The sequence below is a fragment of the Vanellus vanellus genome (assembly GCF_965231255.1).
Source record: "Vanellus vanellus genome assembly, contig: HAP1_SCAFFOLD_1744, whole genome shotgun sequence".
NCBI lineage: Eukaryota > Metazoa > Chordata > Aves > Charadriiformes > Charadriidae > Vanellus > Vanellus vanellus.
Window position 1 is genome coordinate 22162 of NW_028128168.1, and position 8090 is coordinate 30251.

The following is an 8090-nucleotide window of genomic DNA, read 5'->3' on the forward strand; positions in this document are numbered from 1 at the left end:
GGGTGATGATGTCGTTTGGGGCAGCCCAAGGTCCCTGGGGGAGCGGCGGCGGTGATGCGGCAGAGAAGCAGGTGAGTGGGGGATGGGGGGGGTCACACGGGGTTCGCCTGAAAAGAGGCGGATCACAGCCCCAAAATGCCTGCAAATTCGGGGGACGGGAGGGGAGGGGAGGATTAGCAAGCTTTTAAACACGTAAATATGGGTGTGAGGCATTGAAATAAAGAAAAATCTCACATTTTAGTCTCTATTAATAAGTGAATAGTCATTCCTTTATGTAGGCGGAGTTCAAAATAACCCCCTAGATCTACTCTGTTACATAAAGGATTTTAGACTATAAAAAGGTGTGTCCCAGAGCCCGTTTTTGGCTCTGTCGTTCTCGCTCTGCCGGGCTGCCCGCCCCTTTTCTTTACCTGCTCTGTCTCTCCCCTTCAGCTCCTGGAGGTTTTCCGGTATTCGTCAGGCTTATATTTCCCCTAAATATATCTATGTCTGTGTGTAAATGGATACATAGGTGAAATGTCTATTCTCTGTAAGGGTTTTGAAATGCAAGGAAAGCCTATTTATAGAAAGCACTTAAAACCTCGACACACCGCCTTGCACCCCTCCCCGTTTTTTTTTTTTTTTTTTAAATGTAAAAGTGCTTTCAAAAACTGCCCCTTCCCCTTCTCCCCCTTTTCCCATCCCTATTTGGGGCCGCTTTCCACTGCCGGGCCGTGCACACAGAGCGGGAGTTGCCGCCACGGCACAACACCACCCCAAAACCCTGCTTCTGGGTCTGCATTTGGGGAAAACAAACCCCAATTTTCTGTTTCGGGGGGGGGGGGGGGGAAGAAAAAAAAAATTCCCAATTTGGGGCTCCCAGGCAAGCTCCATCCGCCTGGATTGGTGCAGCTGGAAAGCAAAAATCCACACCCCCTTTTCACGCACAGAAGCGAAAATCACCAATTTCTGCATGGTGGATAAGCGCCGAAAAGCCCCAAACCCGAGTATTATGGAAAAGTGAAGAAACTCCCACCCCGATGCGAGGAAAAGGTGTGTGCAGTGGTGGCAGTTTGGTGGCCGCGGCAGGGCCGGCTCCAGCGTGGGCGAGTTGCGCAGAGTGAGGTGCCCCCCGTGAGTCACCCGCTGTGGGTTATCCCGGCCGGGTCCCCTGGGGGAGGTCCCCCCCGCGCAAGGGGGGTTGTAGCCCTCCTCGGCCCCGCCCCCCGCCCCGCCTCCAGTTGCCATAGGCCCCCGCCCCCGCCATGCTGCCCCGCCTCCCTCCGCGAGAGCGCCGCCTCCCGGCCCGGCTCCTCCTCCATCCCCTCCGAGGCCCCGCCTCCCTCGCCCCGCCCCGCCCCGCCCTGCTCGGCCCCGCTGTGCTCTCGCTGCCGCCACCGTGCGACCGAGCGCCGGTACTGCAGCCGGGGAGCCGCGCATGCGCGCTACAGCGCGACGGTCTGCGCTCGCATGTGCCGCCTGGCGGCCGCAAGCCGGCACTGCAGCCGGGCGGCCGCGCACGCGCAGTACAGCGCTCTCGTGGGGCCTGCCTCCTCCGCCTCGGCCCCGCCTCCCGCCCCGCCTCGGCCCCGCCTCCACGCTCGTCTCGGCCCCTCCTCCCTGGCCTCTCCCGCCCCGCCTCCCTCGTCTCGGCCACGCCTCCCCGCCAGCCTCGGCCCCGCCCTGCAGCGCCGGCCCCGCACGGGACGTTGCCGGGCACCGCCCCCGGCGGCGGGGCGTGGCCAGGGCCACCGGGGAACCGAGCGGACTCCTTCGGCGCGTGCGGGGGTATCTCCCTCCCGCCGGCCGCCCGGCGGTGGCGGGGCGGGGGCTTCAAACCGCCGCCTGCGGCAGGCTGCCGGTCCGCTGGAGGCGAACCGGCTCCGGGTAGCCCCCGGGCGTTACCCGAGAGCTGACGGAAGGCAAGAGGGAAAGAAGGCGCAACGGTTTCATTTTGTGCCGTCGCACACAAATCCATCCCGTTTTGAAGAGGAAAAAGCCGGGGGTTGGTAAATCCGCCCCCCCTCCCCTCTCCGCGCCGCGCAGGCGCGGCCGCACCTGCCCGTCGCCCCGGCAACGGCCCCGCGCAGCTGCCGCTGTCTCTTCACCATGGCAACCGCTCCCGGGCGGATAGGCGGGAGGGCGGGCCAACCACAGCGCGGAAGCCGCGCACCGATTGGTCGGATTGCCCCGCGGGGGTGGGGCGCGGTGGGGATTGACGGCAGCGTCGAGCCAATGGAGCGGGGGCTCCCAAGGAGGGGTGCGGACGGCGGCCAATGGGCGCGCGGCGTGGGCGGGCCGGGACGCTCCGGAAGCCGAGGGGTCGTGGGGAAAATGGCGCCCAGTTCGAAATCGGAGCGGGGCGGCCCGGGGGGAAGGCGCAGCCCGGCGGGCGGGTCCTGTGGCGAGCCGGGCCGGGCCCGCGGGCCTGTCGCGAGGCCGTCGCGAGGCAGCTGAGAGCGCGTCAAGGTGAGCGGGGGGCGGGGGGCAACGAGGTGGGAAGGCCTGAGGGGGCCCCGAGGGAACATGGCGGGTGGGCTGTAGAGGACCCTGAGGCGGGGCGGGGCGGGGCGGGGCGGGGCGCTGAGCGGGTGCCTTGAGGGAGGCTGGGGGAACGGGGGCCTGAGGGGGGAGGGGCACTGTAGGCTCGGAGCGGGGGGTGGCTGGGCCCGGTTCCCCGCGGGGTGCCTTCGGCCTGGGGGGTTTGGTGGTGCCGGAGAAATAAAGGCCGAAAGGGCGATAGTGAAGCGGCGCCCGGGCCGGGTGGGGAGGGGGGTCATCGGGTGATAGAACGATTGTCTTAACGGCAGTAAATTGTTACGGGTCTCTCAAACCGTAACAGATGTTTAGACCTAACAGAGGGGTTCCGGAAGGGAAGGAGAAAGCGTTCTCAGCCCTTACAGAAAACAGGCAGACCCTCTTCTCTGTCTGTCTGTGGCTTTCCTGTGCGCGCGAGATGAAGCTGTTTTATTTTTCTCCCTTGTTGCGGGTCTAAATATCTCTGAAGCTGCTGCTGCGGGTTTGCAATTTGCGTTGCTGCGCGTTTGTGGAGTTCTCGTTATGGATGACTTCTGCTGTGGCCGAGTGTCAGGAGGCGGTGTTCGGTTTGAAGCTTCAGAAATGGCATCCCCTGAAATCAGAGTAGGTGAAGCTGATCCTGCGCGTGCGGCTGCGCTCGCAGGGATGCTCGGGGGCTCCTCGTGCAAAGAGCGAGGTGCGTGTGGGCACCGGCAGGGTTGCGCTGGGGTCTGGGCGCGTGCCGTACTCCTGCTTTTGGGAGACGGCAGAGAGCGTGTGCCCGGTAAGGCCGAGGGCAGTCGAAAGCTGGCAGGGCCCCTGAGCAGGTTTGGTGGCACAATGGCAGTTTTAAAAGCTCGTGACCGTCTGGAGAGAGAGCCTGGAAAAAATCATTGCCTTTTTGGCAGGAGGCGGTTCGGCGGGCCGGTGGGTTGCTGTACCCTGTAACAAAAATGTTCACCTCGGGCCGTCTAGGGTGAGGAAACCTTGGCTGTACGTAGGCTTGAGAAAACGTACCTGTCCGTGTCTGTCACCTGCGTGCAGCCGGGAAGGTGGCTGTAGTGCAACTGAAGCTGCCGGTGAGTCAGCGAAAGGCAGGGTTGTCTGAAAAGTGCAAGAGCTCTCGTGGCCTGCCCCAAGAAGCGTCCCAAAGGTGATGCCAAGTACTTTTTCCTCCGCTCAGCTGCCGTCTTGGCAAGCCTTCATGGAGAAGGCAAGCTTGAGATTCCTCCCCGGCTTTACGTTCACGGGTTTCTTCCTCTCTCGGCAGATTGTCAACGGCCAGCCTTTCTCCGCGGTCGCCCTTTCTTCTGCCGTGACGGTACGGGACAGACGGAAAGGATCCAGAGTGGTCTGAGAGGACCAGGTACGTCTCCCATGTGCGTCTGCGTTTTTCCTAAGGTCCTTGTCGTGTGGGCCTTGAAGGTGACGTGAAGGATGTGCCGACGCTCCTCCCGTGATTCTCCGATGAAATATTTGAACACGAATACTAAAAATAAGGTGTGTTCTGGAGCACGTTGCGCCCATGCAAAGCTTGCTTCCCTCCGCTTATTTTCTCCTCCCGAAAGCGTAATCTCTTTCTGTGTGCTTACCGTTAACTGGCACTGTGAGAATAATGTTGTACTAAAAGAGGCAAGAAAGCGTTCGCAAGGGTTCAGATGTCCCGAAGAAAGAGACTTTGTTTTTGTGGTAAAAGCTGTATGCTTTTTCAGTCCACAAGTGTTTAAAATGTCTTCCAGTAGTACTGGAAAATCTTACTGAGATACCAGCCTCTGCATGCAAAGCAGTCGAGGTCAGAGAAGAGAGAAAGGACAAAGCGGGACAAAGTGGCGTGGCTTCTGCGTGTTTTCCAGGCTTTGCCAAGAAGCACTGGCAGCCCTGTAAGTGGTGACAGCGAGTCCCGATGTGTTTTTGGTGAGCTGCTGCTTCCCTAATGTCCTTTTTCGGCACCAAGACGTTGCACTCTTTCTCTTTCTTTTTAAAAAAAAAAACCAAAGTCCTCAGCCCATCTTCCGAATTTGGTGGCGTGGCCGGTCTTTGGGTTTTCAGTCGTAACAGGCGAGATATCGTCAAAACACGTTTCTCTGCACGTTCAGCACAGCCGAAAGCATTAGCCCATCTGCCGGTCCTTTTCGTTAGCCTTATGGATTGCGGGAGCGGGAATTTGATTCCCCCCTCTCCCCCCCAGTTAAAACCATATGGGGGATTTTTCATCTTGCTGATTTTTCTATCCTAAATTAAACTTTAAAAAAGGTTAAAATTGTAGGATTTACAAACGGACTTGCGTTGTTTAAACTGCAGCTGCCAAATGGCTGCAGCGTACAATGTATTCGGTGTACTTTGGCAATGAGGTATTTGTTCTAAAGCTTTAAAAACAGGGCCGTTTTTTAAATTACATTTAAACGTTTAACAAAGGCAATGTTTAAAACCAAATGTTTAAACAAAGGATACGTTTAAAAAGAGGCAACCGAATGTCAGCGGGGTTTTATTGCCAATCTTGAGAGGAAGCGCTCTGAAGTTCTTGATTTCTGTCTGGCTGCCAGCGGCGCATTTCCCCGGCGGTTCAGTAGCATCTCTCCTGGGCAGGGCAGCTGGCCAGATGTCCTTGCTAATCGTGCAGCACCGAACCCCCCACCCCCCCCCCCGCCACCCCGCCTCCCCCGAGTCAAATTATAGCTGTGTATTTTGGAGATGGCTAGTTTAATGGTATGGATTGACAGCTGGGCAAGCTCATTTAGTGCCAAAGGAGAGTCAAATACTCTTGTAGTATAAGTATTTTTATTGGAGAGAGAGAGAGAGAGAGAGAGAGATATCTCTCGAAGCATACGTGCACCTCTTCAGCATAGAGTGAAGGACTGAGCTTTGTTCTTTCTTGTTCATTGCACTCTTCAGAGCTTTACCCTTCCCTTTTGGCTGTACTGACCCAGCAAGGTGTGCAGCAGCAGCGGCGGCGGCGCGAGGGCTGTAGCTATTTGAGGGGGTCCGTCGCGTCGATTCTGGTCACGGCCCAGCCCTGTGCGACAGCAGCGCCGTGAGGAAGACAGGAGAGGTTTCCCAGGGCCAGCCCGAGGGTTTACTGTCGTGCTCAGAATGGCACCAGTTAGTCTTAATACTGACTGGAAGAGTTTCAGTCGCTCTGGCTTCGAAAGGCCGCGCTGTATTTGGCGCTGAGCTGTTTCCCTGGTGTCCTCCTGTAGCTCCGCTGCCGTCCCGTCCCTCGGTGTGAGGGAATTCCTCTGCTTTCTTCTGTGCTCTTTGTTAATCTGCTGAAATATAATTGGAGCTTTTTGTGTTTCAGGTGTCTCGCCGTGTGGGTCTGGCGCTGCTCAGTAGACCCCCCTGCCCAGGTTTGCCTGCCGGTTGTTGAGCGCTCCGAGGGGATGGGCCCAGCCCTGGGTGCAGTGTCTTTGTGCCTTTTTGGGGAGGGGGGGGTGGGTAATAAAAAGGGGGTGTGTGGGTGATGATGTCGTTTGGGGCAGCCCAAGGTCCCTGGGGGAGCGGCGGCGGTGATGCGGCAGAGAAGCAGGTGAGTGGGGGATGGGGGGGGTCACACGGGGTTCGCCTGAAAAGAGGCGGATCACAGCCCCAAAATGCCTGCAAATTCGGGGGACGGGAGGGGAGGGGAGGATTAGCAAGCTTTTAAACACGTAAATATGGGTGTGAGGCATTGAAATAAAGAAAAATCTCACATTTTAGTCTCTATTAATAAGTGAATAGTCATTCCTTTATGTAGGCGGAGTTCAAAATAACCCCCTAGATCTACTCTGTTACATAAAGGATTTTAGACTATAAAAAGGTGTGTCCCAGAGCCCGTTTTTGGCTCTGTCGTTCTCGCTCTGCCGGGCTGCCCGCCCCTTTTCTTTACCTGCTCTGTCTCTCCCCTTCAGCTCCTGGAGGTTTTCCGGTATTCGTCAGGCTTATATTTCCCCTAAATATATCTATGTCTGTGTGTAAATGGATACATAGGTGAAATGTCTATTCTCTGTAAGGGTTTTGAAATGCAAGGAAAGCCTATTTATAGAAAGCACTTAAAACCTCGACACACCGCCTTGCACCCCTCCCCGTTTTTTTTTTTTTTTTTTTAAATGTAAAAGTGCTTTCAAAAACTGCCCCTTCCCCTTCTCCCCCTTTTCCCATCCCTATTTGGGGCCGCTTTCCACTGCCGGGCCGTGCACACAGAGCGGGAGTTGCCGCCACGGCACAACACCACCCCAAAACCCTGCTTCTGGGTCTGCATTTGGGGAAAACAAACCCCAATTTTCTGTTTCGGGGGGGGGGGGGGGGGGGGAAGAAAAAAAAAATTCCCAATTTGGGGCTCCCAGGCAAGCTCCATCCGCCTGGATTGGTGCAGCTGGAAAGCAAAAATCCACACCCCCTTTTCACGCACAGAAGCGAAAATCACCAATTTCTGCATGGTGGATAAGCGCCGAAAAGCCCCAAACCCGAGTATTATGGAAAAGTGAAGAAACTCCCACCCCGATGCGAGGAAAAGGTGTGTGCAGTGGTGGCAGTTTGGTGGCCGCGGCAGGGCCGGCTCCAGCGTGGGCGAGTTGCGCAGAGTGAGGTGCCCCCCGTGAGTCACCCGCTGTGGGTTATCCCGGCCGGGTCCCCTGGGGGAGGTCCCCCCCGCGCAAGGGGGGTTGTAGCCCTCCTCGGCCCCGCCCCCCGCCCCGCCTCCAGTTGCCATAGGCCCCCGCCCCCGCCATGCTGCCCCGCCTCCCTCCGCGAGAGCGCCGCCTCCCGGCCCGGCTCCTCCTCCATCCCCTCCGAGGCCCCGCCTCCCTCGCCCCGCCCCGCCCCGCCCTGCTCGGCCCCGCTGTGCTCTCGCTGCCGCCACCGTGCGACCGAGCGCCGGTACTGCAGCCGGGGAGCCGCGCATGCGCGCTACAGCGCGACGGTCTGCGCTCGCATGTGCCGCCTGGCGGCCGCAAGCCGGCACTGCAGCCGGGCGGCCGCGCACGCGCAGTACAGCGCTCTCGTGGGGCCTGCCTCCTCCGCCTCGGCCCCGCCTCCCGCCCCGCCTCGGCCCCGCCTCCACGCTCGTCTCGGCCCCTCCTCCCTGGCCTCTCCCGCCCCGCCTCCCTCGTCTCGGCCACGCCTCCCCGCCAGCCTCGGCCCCGCCCTGCAGCGCCGGCCCCGCACGGGACGTTGCCGGGCACCGCCCCCGGCGGCGGGGCGTGGCCAGGGCCACCGGGGAACCGAGCGGACTCCTTCGGCGCGTGCGGGGGTATCTCCCTCCCGCCGGCCGCCCGGCGGTGGCGGGGCGGGGGCTTCAAACCGCCGCCTGCGGCAGGCTGCCGGTCCGCTGGAGGCGAACCGGCTCCGGGTAGCCCCCGGGCGTTACCCGAGAGCTGACGGAAGGCAAGAGGGAAAGAAGGCGCAACGGTTTCATTTTGTGCCGTCGCACACAAATCCATCCCGTTTTGAAGAGGAAAAAGCCGGGGGTTGGTAAATCCGCCCCCCCTCCCCTCTCCGCGCCGCGCAGGCGCGGCCGCACCTGCCCGTCGCCCCGGCAACGGCCCCGCGCAGCTGCCGCTGTCTCTTCACCATGGCAACCGCTCCCGGGCGGATAGGCGGGAGGGCGGGCCAACCAC

At 59.8% G+C, this 8090-nt stretch overlaps 1 long non-coding RNA gene across 1 annotated transcript; it reads left to right on the forward strand.

Moving 5' to 3' along the window:
* The first annotated feature begins 2331 nt into the window (after positions 1 to 2331).
* Positions 2332 to 5856, forward strand: LOC309684684. The gene is made up of 3 exons (XR_014270328.1): positions 2332 to 2448; positions 3767 to 3862; positions 5795 to 5856. It is a non-coding gene; the product is annotated as an uncharacterized lncRNA (long non-coding RNA).
* Positions 5857 to 8090: the final 2234 nt, after the last annotated feature.